This window comes from Buteo buteo, chromosome 22, assembly GCF_964188355.1.
Source record: "Buteo buteo chromosome 22, bButBut1.hap1.1, whole genome shotgun sequence".
In the NCBI taxonomy this organism is placed as follows: Eukaryota; Metazoa; Chordata; class Aves; order Accipitriformes; family Accipitridae; genus Buteo; species Buteo buteo.
The window spans coordinates 20,272,691-20,293,822 of record NC_134192.1 but is presented as its reverse complement, the minus strand read 5'-3'; the positions used below and the strand labels follow the sequence as shown (position 1 = coordinate 20,293,822).

At 39.4% G+C, this 21,132-nt stretch overlaps 1 protein-coding gene across 1 annotated transcript in view; it reads left to right on the top strand.

Annotated features, from left to right (window-relative positions):
* Nucleotides 1–21,132, top strand: part of PCDH11X (protocadherin 11 X-linked) — a 376,686-nt gene that overhangs the window by 249,364 nt on the left and 106,190 nt on the right. The window lies entirely within an intron of this gene.

The window sequence follows — 21,132 nt, the reverse complement described above, 5'->3', positions numbered from 1 at the left end:
GCTGCTTCTGAAAATTCCCAGGGGAAGATTGCCGCTTCTTATGGATGCTGCAGCGTTTTTCCTTTAGCAGCTACTACATCTGTAATTCATATAGCACAGTGCTTTGCAGGGTTCACCTGTTGCTAATGGCAGCAGTGAATCTATAGCTGTAATGCCGAAGTTGAGAGTTTCCTGGCAAAGATGGAGAGAACCAGGCAGAGGTAGCAACCCCTGATCCGTAATTACAGTGTGGTTGTAGTCTAAGTAGGCTCTGGCTCGTATTTTCAGGCTGTAAGCACTCTGCCCAAACAAATATTCTCCTATTTAGTCTGTAGTTTTTACAAACTGCATATATGAAATCCCAGAACATAGGCTTGTTCTAGAGGCACATTTACTCCAAAAGCAGGTGGCAAATGCAATGCAGAAATTTAGAAGTAGGAATGAAAAAAACCCCACATCTCTGTTACTGCTACCTTTGCTTATGCTTGAGTGCATTTTTTTTTTTATTAGTTGCAGTGCTAACTCTGCAGGCTTTCATGGTACAATCTCTACAGCTGATAAAAATATCGTAGCTCTTAAATGGTAAATTCTTCACTGTAGTCACAGATACGTTTGTACACCTCTCCATACAGAAAGAAGAGAGTTATCTGTAAACATGCAAGCCCTGTATTGTAGGGAAATCCCTCAGTTGTTACTCTCCAAAACACAGGATCTTCCCTCCTTCCTAAATCAAAGGCTCCCAGGTGCAGTGTGTGCCCTGACTGTTTCCAGCTACTGCACGGCCAAACCTCCGAACGCCTCTATCCAGGTAGTTGCTAATTGCAACAGTTAAGTGTGCATTGATCTGTGTCTGCAATCAATAATGTTTATGTGTAGGACCACAGGAGCTTGCTATGGTCCATAGTTACTTATAGACAGTAACTCCTTATGTGCAGGAACAAAACTGTGGAGGAAAGTGTTTTGTTCCAGCAGTTACTGCTAAAGAGCTGATGAATCGTTAAGGGAGGGATAACAGGCTCCTCCTGTTCCTTCCCTACAGCACGTGTTGTGGAACAGGCAGGTAGAGAGCTTGGAGTTAGGGCTGGGCTTCGGTTTGTTGGCACAGGAGAGAGAATTTTGGGTTCCGAGTTGTGAGAGGAGGAGATGAAGCAGGATGATGCCGTGATCATCGTTTAGGGGGGCTCTGGTGCAGGAACATGGGGGACGGAGGTGAGCTTTTGCAACCACTTTTCTTTGGTGGTTTGTGTGACTGTTGCCAGCAGTGTTATCAAAGAAATACTCTGTTGTGCTGTCCCAGTGGTGATGAGAATCATTGTTCTTCAGGAGTATACAGACCCTCACTGGGTTATCTGGTCACTTCTGAAAGCTGCATTTGCCACTCCTTTACTTATTAACTACGCAGGTTAAAATGTGTGAAATGTTTTTGTCATTCCTATTCATTTGGGGGTAAAGAAAAAATAATCTGCTTTTTAAAAAAATACGTACAAAGAAGCTAAGACCAATATGCTTTTTTTATTTCATGGAGAGAAGAAATATAATCAACAAACTAAAAAACTGCTGGAACCATTATTGTAGCAGAAAATTAAATTAGTTGTTAATTCTTTCATGGATGTAATTCTGGCCCCTGCAAATCCCTCCTTAGATATTTTGTATAAAGTGAGTAAAAATTCATGGCATGGATAAAAGCTTTGTCTATTTTATGAGCAACAGGCAAATGATCCAAATGGTGCTCATAAAGCAAATGGTTCCCAACTCTAAAAGGAGGAGGAATATATTTAAAAGCTGCTAGAATGAGCCATGAGTAAAACCAACTCTTATTTACAAGAAGGTGTTATTTACATGAATGTTCTTTGAGCAACACACACCCACCCCTGCCAAAGGGAGAGACTCGCTACTTTTGTCTACTTAATAATAACAGTAAAAAAAATCATTACACTTTCTTGGGCTACTTAGTGCCGTTCAATGTTTAGAGCTGCTGTGGGATGCGTTTTATCAACAGAGAGTGAATGAAATAGCTGAGAGCACAGTTTCAGCGTGCAGGGCCAAGCAGTCAGTGAAGCAGAAAGTACCACATCTGGCCCCTAATATCAGGAGGTGAGAAGCTGGTACCTATTAGCAGTCGGGCAATTTCACACAGAGGTTATAGGCTGGGGGAAACGAGGAACGGTGCTTTTTGTGCAGAGGGAGGGAAGGCTTTATGTTGCCTGTGCTGTCATGGCTCTCATTTGCCTCAGTTGTTCAAGGTTTCATCTTGGAAGCAGCCAGGTAGCTGAAAATTTTGAAACTGAACTGTTCAATTAGAAAAAAATGAAGAACTGTAGTGCTTTGTCAGGCTCATTTCTTATTCTGTGGTGAGGTTTTTGTTCTCAGTTTTACAGATTTTGGTTGGGGGGGGGTGGGGTGGCTGTGATTTAATAAGTTCCTAGAGCAATATGACATTGACAACGTGGTAATTTTTTTTCATGGCCATGCCTTTTAACTTGCAGTTTTCTGTATCTTTTTCTGTGAACTCAGTGAATGGGAACGGATGTTACTGCCTGGAAAATAAAGTATGAGAGACTCGTTCCGATAAATTCGGGACAAGACCTTTGCAGATAAGGAACATGTGTGGTAGTAGTTGCCCAAATAGACTTGTCATTGGTTTACAAGCTTTATTTAAATGCTAAATACCATGTATTCCTGTGGTTATGTTTTTTGCTGCTTTGCCTGATTAAACATTTAGCTGATAAACCCTGTCAAGCCTGTTCAGAGGTACTGCAGTTAAGATTACATATTTATAGCCTCTATTTTTATGGTCAGTTAGAAACAAGACAATTCAAAATCAAAGTAATCTGTGGTTGTTTAAATTTTTGAGGTTGCTGACACTATTTTAAAATCTGAATTTTGTGTAGTAACGGCATGAAATAACATTGATCACAATGATTCTGATTCAGAAACAAATTGCTTTATTCTTCCAAATTACTAAGAGGATAAATGTAGAAAGAGAGAATAAGGATTTACCAAAATAAGGAAAAAGAACAATGATTAAGGTTATACAGCTTAAAACTGCAGTAGTGGCAAATAGTAAGGTTTGCCAGCATGGCAGATACAGCAAAACTCCTACTCTTCAGTTGCAGAGTATTTGATTTAAAACTTTTTTTTTTGGTGACTCTTACATCACTATCTATTATGTGTCTGTCTGAAATACTGCATAGACATGATTCCTAGAGTGTTCGACAGGATAAAATGTGAGAAGGTGGTGTTAGTGCTGTAGCTTTTCATTTGTTTATTAATTATATGAACTCCAAGTGTTCTCACTCACTTAAGATAATGGCTAAAAAGCCAGGGTGCAGCTACATTTCCTGGCCCAAACATAGCATAATTACTTTAATGAACACATTAATTTATCCCCTTTCCTCATGCTTTTCCTCCTTCGCAGTTCACGTTGTCACTGGAAACCCAGACAATGATGACCCTCAAGGTCTACAGCTCTTCTCAAAGTTCTCTGGGAGGGTTCAATATCCAAGGACTAAGATTTGTCAGGCTCAGGTAGCGCACATTCCTATGTGTCTTACAAATAAGCAACGTCTCGCACCAACATGGCTTTATTACCACCTGGTGTAATGGTGGTGTATTGCCACAGCAATGAGCATGACAAGCAGGAGCAATAAGATACAGATCAAGTGCAACCATTTGTCTCTCAAAAGCAGAAGAGGAAAATAATTTGTTTCCTCTTTTGCATCTGTAGTTTTATTTCTCTTTGTGTGTAAAGCGCAGTCCTTTTCTCTTTTTTCTTTTTTTCCTTTTTTTTTTTTTTTAAGCAGAATTACTTTTTGTGGAAAGGCAAAAACACTCAGACTGAAATCTAATTACAAATGATAGAGTGTAGTATTTTTCTGCTGAATTTTAAAGAATCACTTTATAATCTTGGAACAGTGGATAACAACATCACTAATCCAATATTTTAACAGTAAATACGTTTGATGATGGGAATTGCTACACTAATCTTATATCCCTCCACAGTATAGTTAAGAAATCCACAGGGGGTTTTACTAATCAGTTTTTGTAAAGTAAATCAAGTCATGTAATTCTTGTTCCCTCTAAATGCCCAGCAACTGCAGGCAGAACCATGTGCAGTACTTTTTGTTCTTTTCATCAGTTTTGTACCCTAATCTGCAGCCACGCTTTCCCCTTCAATATGCAAGAAAGAGACTTCTGGAGAGAAAAGTCTCCAAGCACCCTCTGACAGAGACGTCTTATTAGGTGAGCTGGCAATTCACCTTGTTCCCCTCGCCTGCCGTGCTGGGAAGGGATGGAGCGAGTCCACCTCCTGCACACAGGCAAAGAGCTGCCAATAATTAAATATAATCTGACCACGTTTGCTACTACGCTCCTGACACATATGGTTTAAGCTACTTAGACCCCAATTTTACTGACCAGTGAGATACATTGCAATATGGCTTGTGTAAAAGTCAAAAGTAAAATAGTTTTCTTTCTTGAAGTTATCAACAGAATATTGCATTAGAAAGAAATATTAACAACCATGGTTAAATATTTGAAGAGAAGCAACTAATAAGAATTCTGTGCATATTTTGTTCCCACAGTTCATGGGAACTGAATTATTTTTCATGAAGTCCTGGTGTGCACTGTTTACTTAGCTCACAGCTTCAGCCTTTAGGATTCAAAATCGATGAAAGTCAGAATGAAAGTGAAGCTTTATTTTTGATTTGGTGTCTTCAGCTTAGATACAAACCAGTCACCTAAATAAATTTATACAGTCTAGTTACACCCTGGTTATATTTAGTATTTAGGATCTGTGTGGTCAAAATATTCCCATTTTATTTGTTGCCTAATAAATATACATATGTCTCAAGTATATTTCTTGTTTAATGAAACTTCAGTTGTAATCTGGAGTTCTAACTCGGAAGAGTTGGTGAATTTAAAAAAATAAAAATACGGCTCAGAGTAGAAGGTGTGGGGATTCTAAATGTACTTAAGAGAAAAACATGCTAATTATTGTACTTTGAAAGTAATTATAGTGGATAACCTCATAAACATTTAATTTTTCCAGCAGCAGCTAGTGTAGTACCTGGCTGCCAAAAGGTACAAACCTGGTTTCTCACAGATAGCAACACTCTTTCATTTTAGCTGTGTTTCTAGGTTATATCTGTAAGGTATTCCTGACATCCTAAACAAATAATGTATCCAGAAAGCAGGGTACAGTTCTGGAAGGTAACTTAATGTAAAAGCAGTTTATTTAAGTGGAAATGGGCATTAACCATTTCCTGTCTAGCGATCGTTTTCCCTGCTTGTTCCAGTTAATACGGAATAGCAGAATACCAATATGCCATATAGAAAACAGTATATCAGCCTGTATTAGGCCACTGGGAGTATTCAACTGTAAATTCAGAAAGTGAAGTTTAATTACAAGATGTTTGCAAATAAAAACTTAATTATAATTAAAGATTTAGTCTGCAGTAGAGCAGGGTTGCTAAGATAACTTGGCCAACTGGAAGAACTATTTTTATTGATCTAGTAAGATTTTGGTACATTTGACACCCTTTATGTTTGTATATGGTTGGGGTTTTTTTCCAAGATCTAGTTTTGCCATAGCATACGAGCATTGGAACTTAGTAGCTGATGTAGCTGAAAAGTCACTTAGAGAAAATAAGAAAAAAAAAAAAAGCAGGATATCAGAGTTGTGAGCAGTGAATTTACTATTGATTTCAGCGGGGGAGACCATTACAAAGGCAGAAGAAAATTCCCATTTCATTTATCTGTCTGTTTACCAGACCGGCTCATGATTCTATGATTAAAAACTCTCAATTTGAGCTAAGCTACAGTTCTGTTATGAGTTAATTAAAATAAATGAGAACTCTTCAGACAGTTTCCATACAGTTTACTCCGTATATTTTCAGGCGCCTAGCTGTGCAGAAGCAGAAAGCCAGTCGCTTTGGGGGCTGTATCTTTGAGGACAGGCACTTGTGTGTTCGTCTCTGTCAGATTGTTCTCTTTCAGAACCCAAATGTCAAAGCTGCTGAGTGGAAAATTGGGGGATAGTAAAAGTTTCAGGTCCATACTACCTTGAAAGAGAAAAAAGATTTAAACAAGTCGTTCACAGAGACTTTGAAGAACATCTTTTCCTTTATTGTCCACCAAGACAGCGATGTTGTCTGCCTAATTTCTTTGGCTCGTGTTGTTAAATCTTTTCCTTCCTCTTGCTTCCAACGTATCGGAGCTGTTATTACAGACTTGAACAGCGGTGTAAATGAGGACGGCATCAGTAACAGGAGCGGGGAGCTCAGCTGTAGAGCATCACCTGGAAATTCAGCCCAGTGTGCATGAGAACAGGTAACCCCAGAAAGCCTCCGGCCAGCGTGCGCTGTACTGGAGCTACAGGAGGGAGCTGTACTGCTCAGCGCAGGCAGTTGATTTATTCTCCGTTACCATACGCCGAGTTGGAGGAGATGGCGTACTCGCTGGTGAAATACCAATGACATTGTTTAAAAAGGGCAGGTAGACAGCTACTCCTTCATCTTGTGAGATGCGGAAAGCCCTGTCGGTGTCTAAGTAAATCACCACGGACCTGCTTTCAGCAAATGCAGATGAGGTCTTTGAGGTACTTAGTTATCTATGAGGATGCTCAGAACGGCTTTCCTCCCCACAGTATTTCTTCTGCCATCACCCCTGTTTGGCGAGAAAGCGGAGACGTCCCCATTATTTAGGAGAAAGCACCAAGTAGCAAAATCATTAAGTTGCATTGGACTGTAACTTATTTGCTCTGAGCTGTGCTCAACATGCATAAATCTTAAAAGAGACAGCATAAACGAGGCGTGATTCATCGAGGTGTCCATTTTTCTAGTGTCCAGTTTGCTGTCACTCGCAGAGCAGTTACCTGTGATGTGAGGTGGGAGCTGTGCATGGGAACAGATCCGTCCTCTTCGTTACTGCAGCCGGCGCATGTATTTATGCATCTCAGAGTAAGAGGAGTGGTCTGAAAAGGTTTTGGAAAGCATGAAGATATAATAAAAGCTTACTGGAGTTGTCTTTTAAACCTTAAAAATGGTATTGGCTTTAGTGTAGACCTTTGTATGAGGAGTGAGTGTTTGCAGGGAAAGCTTTTGGAAGTGTTGGACTTTCAACTGTCTGTCCATCTCCTGAGGCTTTTCTTTCCCACACTATGCTTTAGGAAACTTTTAACCACTTTTTCTTGTTGGTGGTGTTTTTGTTTGATGGTGGCATGTTTGTTTTTTTTTAATTTGGTTGGGTTTTTTTACTATAAACTTTTACAATGTTTAATAAGAACATTATGTCTTCCCTCCTGATGAATTAGCACCGCAAACTTTATTGCCCTGGCTAGCAAACACAGGCACTGCCATAAAGTCTTGTCACAGGGAATAACAGAAGTAGGCACTAGATGGAATGTGTGAGCTGTTCACCTGGAGATTTCCATCCTGGTCGTGATTCCGTAACGCTGAATGTTTTGCTGTTGATCATGATGGAAGACTGAATCCCAGTGTTAGCTTTCAGGTAAGAGGGACAAATTATTCACAAATGCCATCAGGGCCCCCAGCGCACACTGACCAAACTGTAGTTCATATACCTTCAGTGTTGAAAACAGTTCTTTACTGACTTTAGTTAACCAAAATGAGGTATTTCACCAGTCCGTTAAGTTATACGATTATTATGTATCCGCAGTGGCGACAGTGGCTCTGGGTTGCTGTTGCCAGGTCGCTTCCCCTCTCAGTCAGTTTCTCAGCTATGAAATCAGTTGTTTTTCTTGAAGGATGTTTTATGGGCTGATTAATTTTTTTGGCTGCACATTATTGCATATAAAGCAGATACACTCCAACTTGGTGCCCCGATGCCTATATGGTAATGGATATTGTGTAGCCATTCAAAGCCCAAATGAGATGAACACCACTGTTCTCTCCATCTGCCTTTGAGAAAGAATCTAATAAATGATGAGGCATATAAGGGAAGATTAACATGTTATATTTGGCATTTACAGTGTGCGTATTAATCACTGTAAGAAGACAGGCGCCCACTCAGCGTGGGTGGGCTCTCCTAACCCAGAGCAGCACTGGCCTTGGGGACGGACACTTCTCCCTCCTCGGGCTGCTCATCGTGGGCTCGCCGGCGAGCAAAGCCGCACGGTGCTGCTTGTTAAGATTTTATTGGTTATCTTCCTCTAAAAGGGATTGCAAAATAGGGAAGGGGTAAAAAAAAAAGGCGTTGTGGAGGTTTTGCCTATTCTGATAGCTTTTGATTGCAGGTTCTGATGCTGAGCTGGGAGCGTCAGAGTCCAGCCTGGCCACATGGCTCCTTTGCGTGCGCTGCCTGATCTACGTCCAAGCGTCTGTGCAATGTGTAGGGAAGCAAGTGCGTCTTCTCATAATTAGTTCAACAAATAAGACCTTCTTCCAGATCTCTTCCTTCTGTTTCACACGTTCTCCCATCTCATATTCCTGCAAACCAGAAGCAGTTCCTGATTTTCAAGCCATATGATTCCAAGCCATTTCTGTCCATCTGGCTGAGCCTGCCTCTGTCATCTTCCAGCAGCACAAGTTTTTGTAACAGTTGGAGACAAATTACAGGGGTTCTCAAAAAGGTGGTGGCCTGGAATCAATTGCCACTGAAATGGTGCATCCAGCCTGCAGTCTGCCTGCTTGTAGCTGAAGGACACAGATGAAAAACATAGTGTATGTGCTAACTCTGAAGATACTTAAAATAAGTCTGTACAATACAGTATTTGTCTTCTCTTAGCAATGAAAAGATTTCTGTTTAGCAACTAACTCTGCTTTGATGATGGAAGGTGGTTTTTTGGTATATATCATTCTTCCTGTGTATGAACTTCATTTAGAAGGCTCCTACAACGTTCTTCCATGCCATTATGAATACAGATTTTGCAAACTGGTTGTAATTGATTTAGTTATGAAGTTAAATTAGGGAAAATGCCCTTGGAAAAGAATGCCAGGTTCCAGATAGTAGATGTTGGTGCTGCAGAGCAAGACTGTAGTTTGGAAAATGATGATCAAAACTTTGCATTTTGGCCTTGTTTTGAAATGCCTCTATGCTTTCCCAAATACCACGCAAGGATAATAAAAATATTTGTTGTGCATAATGCTCTTTTCTAACTCTAACAAATATTAGGATTAGCACAGACCCAGAAAGGAATTCATGTTGCAAACACTGTGACAGTGGTTGGTGTTTGCAGTAGAATTCATAATCATTGAAAAGATGCATATTCTACTGCTTTGTTTTTAAATCCATACATTTTCACCAGTAGCACAGTACTTTGTAATGTGATGGATTTCACTATATGGCTGCAATATGAATGGTGTAAACTATGAACTGAGGGAGATATTGCACTTTATTTGTCATGCCCTCTCTTTGTGCTACTCTTCTCCCTCAGGATTTTATTCTAAATTCCTCTTCACTCTTGGGCAAAGATTCATGTTAAATAGTCAAGTTGTCACCACTTGTGGAAATTTCCTCTCCCGAGGTGCCCACAATCAGTTATTGCAATGGCCAAGATTAGTTCTAGGTGCTCATTTTTACAGTTCAAGGTGCTCAGGGCAGTACTGTTGTAATTTAAAGTACTAACAATTCCCTAAGTATTTACGGTATGAAGACATTTTTAGTACTGGGTCATTTATCTGGTAATATTCTATACTTACATTTTTACTCTCCAAATTGCTGTAGTTCTTGGGTCTGTGGTTCAGATAATATGATAAAATACTATCATCTTTATTCTGTATGTTTAATACAGAACATATGTTTGCTAGAGGGTCTTGAACAGCTTTCCAGGTATTTCTATGCAACCAGACTATGAGCATCCAGTCTCTTGTTTTACTGGGAAAGAAACCTGCATTGAACCTGTAGCAGCACTGACCAAGTAGAGAGTGGGAAGTGTAAGGAGCACGTTGTCTGCCCTGCAGCTGAGATGTACATCTTATGCTGACGTTGGTTTGTGATGGCTTTTCATCAGGATAATAGCCGCTACTGGTGGATCAACAAGCAGTACAAAATGCTTTTAAAATGGATTCAGCTTTTCGATGGGTTTTGCTCTCTCTCACTTCACACATGGGTCGCTGCCTAGCCAGCCTTCCACAGACCAGAGGGTTGGTTTAGCAGGTATGGCAGTGGTGGGCCATGCCTGTCGTCAGTGTAAGCAAACTGACAGAAATGCATAGAGTAAACCTGGTTCTTCTGTTTGATAACTTTGTACGAATAAGTCAAAGTATGGAAGTATCTCATTTTGTTTGTAGGGAAAACCTGTGGTCTAAAACTAGTGGCTTGTTTTGTTTTGAGGATGCTATCACTTGAGGCCTTTAGAAAATTCTGTGGGTTTTTTTTCCTTTTCTGAAAAGTGCGCTCTCTATAATCAAAGATGAATGACAAAAGTTGTTTGTCCATTCTCATGTATTTAATTGGCTTTTACTTGCTCTTTTCTTCCACTTTTCCTGTAGGAAAACCTGGTCTTTACAGCGATCCTTTGTCATGCTCACGTTACACTTTTCTCCTTCCAGATTTTGTTTTTGAACATTAAGGATCAGTTCTCAAGATCCATAAAAACTTTGCTGTCCACAGTGGATTTTTATGATTTTATTTCCCTGTTCAGCAGCCTGCCTGTGAGGTGATGGGACAAGGCAGGCAAGAACAAGGCTCTTGGTGCTTTTGAATTCTGATTGTTTTTTCTTTAACTCCTTTCATATATATGTCTAAGGCACAGATCTTTGTCTGTTTAAGTAAAAGTAATGATGCTTTATGATCTGTTCCATTCTCTCTATTTCAGGATTTACAAGTTTTGTGACTCAGAAGCATCTGATTTTTTTTTATTTTTTTTTTTAAGAGGAGCAGTGAGAGGGACTAGCTTGCTTTATTACTTTTTCGGAACATAGCTAAAATGGTAGGCTTCCGGGCTTGGCAGTTTTACAGCAACTTGATAAAATAAAAATAATCGTGCCATCACTATTTTATCTTACTTCTTTCAGATGTGCTTCCTTCAGAATTGCTTCTTCCTTTCATGTTTGTGGAACTGTGCTCGGCAGAGTGGCAGTCTGTTCACAAGCTCTGCCAAGTTGAGGATTTGAGAGAAAGTAAACAACTCGGTTGGAAACATGGATAGCAAGTGTTGCGTAGACTCTAAGAAGCAGAGATATGCTGCTGTATTATACAAGAGTTCACTTAATGGAAAAATGCTGTTCTCCCCTTAGAAGGAATGAATCTCTCTTGCTAGCCATTGTAAAGTAAGCCAGTTGTGCCTGACAACTGGACTCTGTTCGGGCTACTTCTCCAGCAAGGTTTTCATAGCATTTTTCCTGAATGAGAAAATAACAAATTTTAGCCCTCAGTTAGAACATAAACCAATATTTATAAGGAATAAATCTGCATGCTAGAACTACCTAGAGAGAGTTGATAGAAGGAGCTGGGAAACACCTGTGAGAGCTGCGAGATGGGCAGTTATTGAAGAAGTCTTTGCTTACATATGAAATAGTTGCTCCTCGCATATTCCTCAAATATTAGTTTACTTGCTAGTGATATTTATTCTGTGGGCTATCTATTACTGATACTTTACAAAGCAGTACTCAGACCCTGACAGACTTTAATTTTGCAAACAGGCATGATATAACTCAGCTGCCTCTCCAGTAATTTGTGTATTGCTCTTACCCTCACCAAACAAGTGAGATGAAAGGCAGTTCCTAATTATCTTCCTAAAGAGGAGGTGGGTCTTCAGTTTTATGAAACATCTTAAAAACATTGCCTAGTGCAGTTTTTTCCGAAGCAGAAAGATTGCTATTTGAAGATTCCCTCCCTGCTCCCGCGCTGTTCCTATGCAGGCTTTAACTCCCACTTTTGTATCTCCACACTCAGAGATAGAGCTCGGAACAGACCCCAGAATTATTACTTTCTGGTTTTTTTAAATCAGTCCCATAGCTTTGTGAAGCCCTGTGACATCTGCATTAGTTTAAGGGATTGCAGGTAACTCACGCTGTATATTTTGCTGAATTACTGCGCCCCTTATGGCAACATGCTTTAGGTCTTCGGGGATAAGTTTTACCTACAGCTGTGCTTCACTGGAAGAACTTAGCAGAAGTTGCTCTCTAACTTTTTTTCATTGTTATCGCTTTGCTGTAGAAACCTGGGAATGTGACTGACACCATACATTTAAAATCGTGTATATCAATTGCACTCAGATATCAGAATTATTGGAGAGCATAACTTAAATTGTTGGAAAGTATAGTAACTACCTTTTTGGATAGGAAAATTCCCATTCCACTTAATGTCTTGAGAGATCATATTTTTAAATGAGGTAAGCATAGAATATTTTTAATGTTTTTTAATAACTACCAAAACACTTATGCTTGTCCTTATTCAGTGATCTTCATTCTCCAAATAAACTAAACTCCCCTAGAAGGCAAGGGTGGCAGTCCTGGTGATAAGGAGAGAGATACAGGATGAAGAGGAGGTACTAAATAGCTTATGTAGTACTGTAGGCCGTCACAACGTAAACTTGTGTTGGTATGGGGGAACATACAAAACAGTGTATACAGCAGAAGACCAAACAAACGTAGCTGCAGAAAATAAATGCTTCTGAATAAGATTGTTTAGCTATGATAGATGTGTTGTCAACCTGCTGCAGCTAAAAGCTAAATACATGAGTTGGAAAGAAAAAAAATCCAATTGAACAAAATCAATCATTGGGGTGTAGGCTATTAAATGTTGACAAGTGGTAAAGGCTGGTTATACTGCTCTAAAACTTTGGGGGATAGCAAAGCACCTTTGAGTAAACTCACACTCTTTAAATCAAAAATGAAAGTTCGTTGTTTTCTTTCATGGCATTATATGTCAGGGGCCAGTATTCTCAGAGACTCTTACACAGTGTGAAATTACTGTTTTACTAGGTTCTTTATATTTCTGACCTTGAGATCTTGATCATTACAGTCTATCCACCTGACAGAACTGCAGAGTTCAGGAAGAGTTTAGATTCTGTAACAATAAAAAAAAATTCTTTTTTTTTTAGTATAATAATGAGCAATACTGTTTATGCAAGGGGGAAGTCAGGTAACTGTGATGCATTCGATAGGGAACATTGCACAGAAAGTCCACACAGCTGCTTCATTTGTTTTCCTTCTACAGCCAAAGACTTCACCACACAATTGCAGGAAAATGCAAACCGAAGTCTTAAGGAGGGAATATTTCAGGCTCTTTAGAATTGCTTTCTTAAAATAACAAAGCTTCCATTGATTTCTACTTCCCCAATACGTTTTAGACTGTAAGGTTGAAATTGTTTAAATTTATATAGAAAATAGGGAGGATAGACGGGGTGTGTTAACAGTGTGGAGACACAGGGCTTCGATGGCACGTTTCCTTCTGCGTTCGTCTGTGGTATTGGGTGGTTCTGCCACTTTGAGGGCCGAGGGCTAATGATCGGCACTCGCTGGGCGAATGAAAGGGAGCTGGTCACCAAATTTAACTGTGGCAGCCTGCTGTCCTCTTCTCTTTATCAATGCCGAGGAAATGCACTTCTTTTTATGCCAGTCAATGCTAGAATAAACCGAGGGGTACTAAGTGATGAACAGTAGTCATAACTTAAGGGTTTCACTTTATAGATCTACAAGGAAGAAACAGTAAAACAAAGAACAAAACCCCGACATGCCTACTGCTGCTGGTGAATTTTTTAAAGATATGATTTAATCTCCGTCGTAATTTGTGTGTCCTCTTGCTGTTTTTCCTTGGAGATACAGTGTTGGGGTATCCTGACACGTGCAGTATCTAAGCTTTTGACACACACATACACACACACACGCTTGTGGCTGGATTGTACTGAACAAAATCCCAGGTCTAGGATCTGGAAGGAAAACTGCCTTTGGTCATTTCTAAGCCTGTTCTGATCTTTTGGTCAGCTTTTAGGGGGTGAGGGCAGGTGGGTATAAAAAAGTGCTTGCTTAAATCATTATTTTGGTATTCTTCTGAATGTTCTTCTGTCGGGGTGCTTGCCTTAGAGTTAGCAACAGTTTCCTAACACAAACAAGAAATTGCCTCTGAATAAAGGCATACTGGAAAGGATCAATCTTCCATAGCTGCAGTAAGCTATTGGAACAGAAAGCAAAAAGTAATATTGTATGTTATATGGCCTATTACTGACTTCTAGGCATTACTACAAAGCAGCTAAGGCTTCTCTGTGCAGTAGAAGGAACTAAAAGTGTAACTGCTAATTAAGCCTCGACAAAATAAATTTTATGGTGTGTTTCCTATAGGTAGCATCATATAGCTGTGGCAGACTTTAATGGGGAAATTAAGGCCAAATGAAGAAATGGCACTGCTGCTGTGCATGCGGTAGTTCTGCTTAGAAACAAATAACAAGAAATACTCTGTGGCGACCTTACCTGCTGCAATAGGGTGTGAGGTAGAAGGAATTTTTCAAGTGCTAGTTGTGGTTTTAAGGATTTTCCGGTTTAATTGTAGATGCTGGTGAAGTTAGCAAGGAGGCGCAGAAATGCACATATCCTTTGCCTCTGTCACCTGTGAGAGTGGTGTAACAGCCCAATTTACGTCATATTATCCCAACAGAAGAAATATAAGAACAGAACAATGTGTATAGATCCAAAATGTTTTTGGCTGAAGAGAGCTATAAATGCTCCCACAGCAAATATGCAGATCCCTACCTCTTTTGGAGGTGGGTGACAAATTCCTCAGTGGCATAAGAAAAATCAAGTCAGGACAATGACAAGTTGGTTTTGACATGAAAAGATAACAAAATTAAGAAACATACACTGTTAAAATTGTGTTCTCTTCAGCATGTTAGAAAAGCTGTAGTTAAAAAGGCAACTTCAAAGCACTGAGTGGGAAGAGTGGCCAGCTGGGAGGTGGCCCAAGAGAGCACCTCGTGGCAGGAGCAGTATCTCTGTTGGGTATCCAGATATCCTTTCCTGAAGATGTTAGTGTGTGTTACCCAGAAAAATTTGCAATCCCTGTGTGTTGAATGGAACCTAAGATAACTTACAAGACTACTTTAGAAATTCTTGGTTCTAAAACTTTTCATTGGATTTTGTAATTGTTTGAATTCTTTTTTCTTCTGTTAGTTGCCTTGTTGATGAAATTTTAGGGTTTTTTTAATGCTAATCTTTGATCAAGAAATCCACACTAGCTTTTCCTCTTACAATGAGTTTGGATATGCAAAAGAGTAAGGAGACTCAAACATTCCTGAAAGGCAGAGACAACTGGAAGTCTAAAAATTCCTTAAGTTCCTCCAAAATTTTTAGCCTACGTTCTTTAAATTAAGGGAAGTGTGAAAGTTCAAGGGCTTGTTTCACTGGTAAAATCATTGCATTAAAACAGATCCTTGATGTCATGCATGAGATAAATCATAGCAGTGGTTGTTTTGACACTCTGGAGTGTAGTTATATTATGCACTGGTTTCCCAAGAGATCTTAAAATTTAACAAGCAGAGGCCAGTATGAGTGATGAAATGAGGCAGCAGTAGAGCCATTTCAATTATACTTTTATTACACAGCCATTCTTCCTAGAGCGTTTCATGCTTTTTGTAATGCTTACTAGAGTATGAAGTGCTTCGTGTGAAGGAAAGGTAGCTCTGATTTTATGACTAAGTGGACAGCGTGATTTCAACTTGCTTTGACAGCAGTTCTGGGGTTGCGGCAGCATGAGTAACACAGGAGAGCGCAGGGAAAAAAAAGAATGCTCTGCTTAACTTTAATGGCAGAGACCCTCCTTGGAGAATGATAAGATTTCATAATTCAGTAATATTGTTAGGAACAGGGGTACCTGCAAACAGTTTAGGTTTCCCTGTTTTGTTGAGGGTGATTCACTGGTTCAAGTCTATGGTTAATGGTGGTTACTTTCTTGCCCCTTTCCTCCCCCAAGTAGGCCAGTACAACAGCTTTATTATTAATCATGTTCCTTATTATCTTTTTTCACTGCTTATCTCATAGTTTTCTGCTTGTACTATGAATTATTCCTGAATGTTTATTTCTAATATAGGCTATCATCTAGAAAGGCTATTAAATATTTTAAAGAGTTAATAATGTACTTTAGATTATGAATATAAGTAAGTTACCTTCTTGTGCAACGACAGTAACAGGCTCGTTATACAGATTACATGTATAAATGTCGTTAAAGATCCAAAAGTTTAAACTATCTTTCTTATGTATCTTTCTCATTTTAAGAAGCAATGTGAAGTTATCATAAGGGATTATATTAAAATAACTTTCCATTTAAGACTGCAATAACAACACCAGGCACTGGAACTCCTCTTGGGTTACGCAGGACATTAAACAGCTTTTGTTTCTATAGTAAATATATCATGTGGCCTCTATTTGCGTTAGGGTATGTACCTTTCTGTGTTATTTCTTGCGCCCCTTGAACTCTCAGCATGGTCAGATGGCCTCCAGTAGATGCCGAAGCGATGCAGGTGGCACCCCAAGAGAGGGGTTCACTGGCCCCGTTCCGGACAGTGCTTCGGGGGGACAGGAATCACGGCTGCGGCTTTGGTAATCGAACTGCTGCACATGTTCTGGTCAGGCTGTGGCTGATGGTGGTTATTAAATTCCCATTAGAATATACTAACTTTCATTCTAATACAGCATTATTAGAAATCTCCCTCAATGTCTAAGGTAATTGTTGATTTAGACCACTTTTGTTTTTCTGAGATTAGTGAGAAGGGAATCTGGTTTTTCTCCCTTTACAAGCAGGCCTGTGAAATCCTTTAGCTGAATGGATAACGATTACAAGTCTCAACTGACAAGCTACAATTTTTTCAATTCCTGAATGGTCGTTTATAATAACAGAAGTGACTAGCACAGCACACCTACAATATCTGTGTTGTGAGGGAACTCTGATTAGAATTTCGGCTGGTACCAAGGGGTATGCTTTTTGTATGCAGAGAGGGTCTCTTGGACTGCTATTCATGTCCATGGCTACACTGACCAGCAACGAATATTCACACTCCTTTCTTATAAAAAATAAATAAATGTGATGGTATAAATGCAGGCTGCCTCCATTGATGGAATATTATTAAAGTCTTCTGATTAGAAACAGATGTGCAACGTTTCCTGTTTCAGAAAGTATTATCAGACTGTAATGCTGCAGTTCAATGCGAGCGTATGAGGAAAAGAGGGAAAATTCAATTTTAGAAAATGCAAAGGAAAAGGCTATTTTTTCTTCTATTTGCTATTTGTGCTCTAAAAAAAAGTGAAAAAGGGTGACTTATCTAGTGTTTGAGAACAGCCCTATATCTCTTTGCCAAGTCTTGGAGCATGTTTTTTGTTTTGTTCTTTTTAATTAGCACTTGTTAACAAAAGTCTTCAATATGTGGGAATAAGTATGGAGTTTGTGGTGTGGGTTGAATAGTTCTGATACAGCTGTGGCACTCTTTAAAATTCAGGAAGCTTATGAACGCTACCACTACATCCAAGGCTGTAAAGTTTGTACAGGTGTGCCCAGACCTTAGTGAAGTTCAAGTGATGTTTGTGTTGTGACATTCCTTCTGTTGCGCCTTTGGACCCCAAACCCAAGAGTCTACTGGAAGAGCCCTGCAAGCCTGAGTGTTGGTTCAGGAGTGACAACTCAAATTCTGTTCTTTGTACCTGCATAGACTGTAATATCTCTTGGGAAATCTTATTTTCCCTTGTAATATCTGTGATCTGAAGTTAGCTACTTATTATGCACTCTTTCTTTACTTTGCTTCTGAGCTTAAAAAGGAGCATTTTGTTGGACAAAATGAAGTTAATATCTTGATGCAAAGAAGTACAGTCAAGACTGCTTCTCAGCAGTTTAGCCAGCCATTCTGTTCAATTTTGGAGGAATGACATACTTCTCTGTTTCCTTTTACTTTTTTAATCCTTCTCATACAATAGACCATTGCAGTATAAAGAATGTTCCATCTGACAATATGCATACATATTTTCCAGGAATAAATTAGGACATTTCCCAGTGCTCCAGCACATCACTGTTTAATATAGGCCAATAGATCAAAGTCAACCACTGTAGTTTCCCTCCTGGGTCTGTTAAAGCCAGTATAAACGTGACCCTTTATAATATGTGCTGTATTATTTAGAAAGCCACTGTTTCCCTAGAGTTAATCTATTCAAGAAGTTATTGAATTTGGGCTTCTTTTTAAGTACATCTTTCTATGGTACGTCCAAATACATACCTGCTTAACTAGCTAGCTTATTTTTTGTAAGCACCCAGTTACCTAGCTGCACCTACCTACCACATGCACCTACCACACTATGTTACATCTGGACTATGAACCAGCAGCCACAATTATGTATCCAACTAGTAACTTCTCTTTTTGTGTATAGAGCCCTCAAATGGTTAATGACTCGGACAATTATCAGTTTGCTAAGGAATCCAGAGAGGAGTATATGGAGGATCATATTTTTATGTATGTGGTTAACCTATGCAAAGTAATTTCGACTTCTGAAGAGCAAATTATATTTTATGGTCATATCTGTAAAATAGCTGTGCTATTCTTGTGAATGAAATTGGTGTGATTTCCCTCACGATATAAAATAAGTAAAATTGCTATGTGCAAGTGTACATAAGAGACACAAGGAGTGCTGCGTATGTTTGTGAAAAGTTTGATTGGAGTATATACACAAGTCGTTGAGAGATTCTTGTGTAACATGTTCACTAGCACATTATACACTAACAGTGTCTTTTCTAACGTATGAAAACGCGAGCTTTATTAGAAAAGAAATTAATGGAAATGCCGCATCATTAGACTAAATATTAGCACAATATATGTCATCTACCACTAGAAATGAATGATCAGAACCTTAATACAACTTTAAAATCTTTCCTAGCATTTAGGTGATGCTGTATTACTTTCTTGTGAAATTATTATTAATCCATAACTGTGGGCAAAAAAGAGCAGAATATTTTATTCTGCAATGGAAATCAGAATGAAAAAAAATAAAACCCTCCTTGGTTTTTAGCAGTACTGCAGGCTTAGAAAGTCAAAAGCTCTCTAGTACCCAGTATATAGTTGTCAGGTTAAGAAATGATGGAAAGGCAACTTTGTTGTAATTTCCAGGAGGGGTAATCTGGAATAGCCATAGTCCTCTGCCAGATTTGTAACCCAATTTACAGAGATATCTGTTAGCTTCCAGATAGAAACTGGAGATATTAGTATCCAATTTCATGATGAGATTTCATAATAACATTTACTGGTTTATAGGAAATAAATAGGGTAAAGTGATGGATAATACTGCTTATTTCTGTAAATTTCTGTGACGTTCCCTTTCTCGTGGCCACCCAACTGAGGAACTGTGAGTTGCTTGGTGTCCACGTTGCTGGATGTCACGCCGGCTGCCAAGATTGATGTTCAGCCTTGAGCTCATGCATTAACTGACCCAACCGTCTGATTGAGCAGTGCGATAGAACTCCACAGCGCTTTATTCCTACTCTATCATGCACTGTAGTTATTTATTATCCTCTCTTACACAATTTAGTACACTTTGGCATATGCTCAGATGAATTACGTCAAAGATTAGTGAGGTCTTTTGTTTTCCCCAGGAGACTGAAATTTAGCATTATGAAAATTAACCAGCATAGCTGTCCCCAAACACCTCCTGTTTTCAAACTCTCAGGATGTAAGTTGAGCAGCATTTGCCTAAATCAGCATTGAAAGAAAGCACTTGCAATCAGAGTTTCAGACATATTCAAAAATGGCTGATCACAGAAATGATTTCTTTCTGCTGGTAAACACAGTAAAGTGGTTGTGCGCTTTGGATGTTAATACAGAGAGGGCATGTGTGGCAGACTTGCTATTTCTGACTTACCTAGGCATGGTCTTAGAAGTGATTTGTTATTTAATGAAATTTCAAGTAGCTGAGGTAAAGCATCAAGTTCAGTATAAACAAATCATTTATTATATAAACAAATGAGATCTAAATTACAGTGATTTTTCACCTGATACAGATCAGTGCAAAGTAAATAGTCATTTACATTACACCATGTAGCTGCAAGTGTATACAAACGTATTGCAGTGTTGAACAGCAGAGTTTGCAGGGTGGGAAGGATGAAGTCCTGTCCCTTTCTCTGCCTGTTTTGTGCACAAGGGCGCAGACGGGTCTGTGGCAGCCGAGGAAGCTTGCCTTCCTCCCCTTGGAGTCTCTCTGAGGGGGGGGTGATGGCTTTTGGACCCTTAAATCTTCATGCCGAAGGAGATAAAGGGGCCTCAGTCTTTCTCTTCAGTTGCATTTCATTTCCTTGCATAGTTTTTTGATCTGTGAAAAACTAATTATCCTTTCTGTAAAATCTGATCAGTTGAGAAGGGAAAAAAAACCTTAGATCTGACCTTTCCTGACATTAATGCTACAGGGCTAAAGCAGTTCTAAATGTGGTTTGTTATTTTTTTTTTTTCCAAATGTATATTTTATAGACAAAAGAATTATTCACTTAATTCCTAATTGTTGGAGCAGCGTTGGCCACTTTGAGTTGTCTTTGAGAAATAATCAGGCTTGGAAAATGTGACCCATAAAATTTCAGCAGCACCAGCGAGTAAAAGCGCTGGGGAGTGGGAAGGGAGGGGAGCGTTGGCAGCGACCTGGCGGCTCTGTCAACTGATTGACAGCGTGGTGTAGGTACGCGACGGCTGGAGGACAGGTCCAATGGTGCACGGCTGTCTGTGCACTCAGACAGGCACACACAATGTATATATATAATCTCTATATTGCATGATTTTAAGAGAAACGTTCTTAAAGCTTGGAAGGGAATCCTAATATTGGGGTTGATCGTTCATTAACTGACAGGGATGCTAAAAACTGTTTCTTCTACCTTGATGGCCAGCTGGTCTGTATGTGTCTCTCAAATACTGGATAAGGTGGTAGCTGTTGTTATCGGGCAGAAAATGATTCCTACTAGCAAGTTTGACCTTCACTTCAACCATCAGTACTGTTAAGTTGTTGGTAATGATACACATTTGCTCCAGCCTGATGCATTGGAGACTATTTTCCAGATCCATTTATGCTTCTCCCGTGTATCCATAGCATAGCGGTTGTAAAATATTTTCTTTTTCCTGTGCTTTACCTCTAATGAGTAATAGTAAACCTAGTGATGAATGTGAACAAAAGGGTGGCAATTATAATTTCATTAATCACGTAATAATTGGGGTCCAGGGCTCAACTGTGACTTTAGACTTCTACA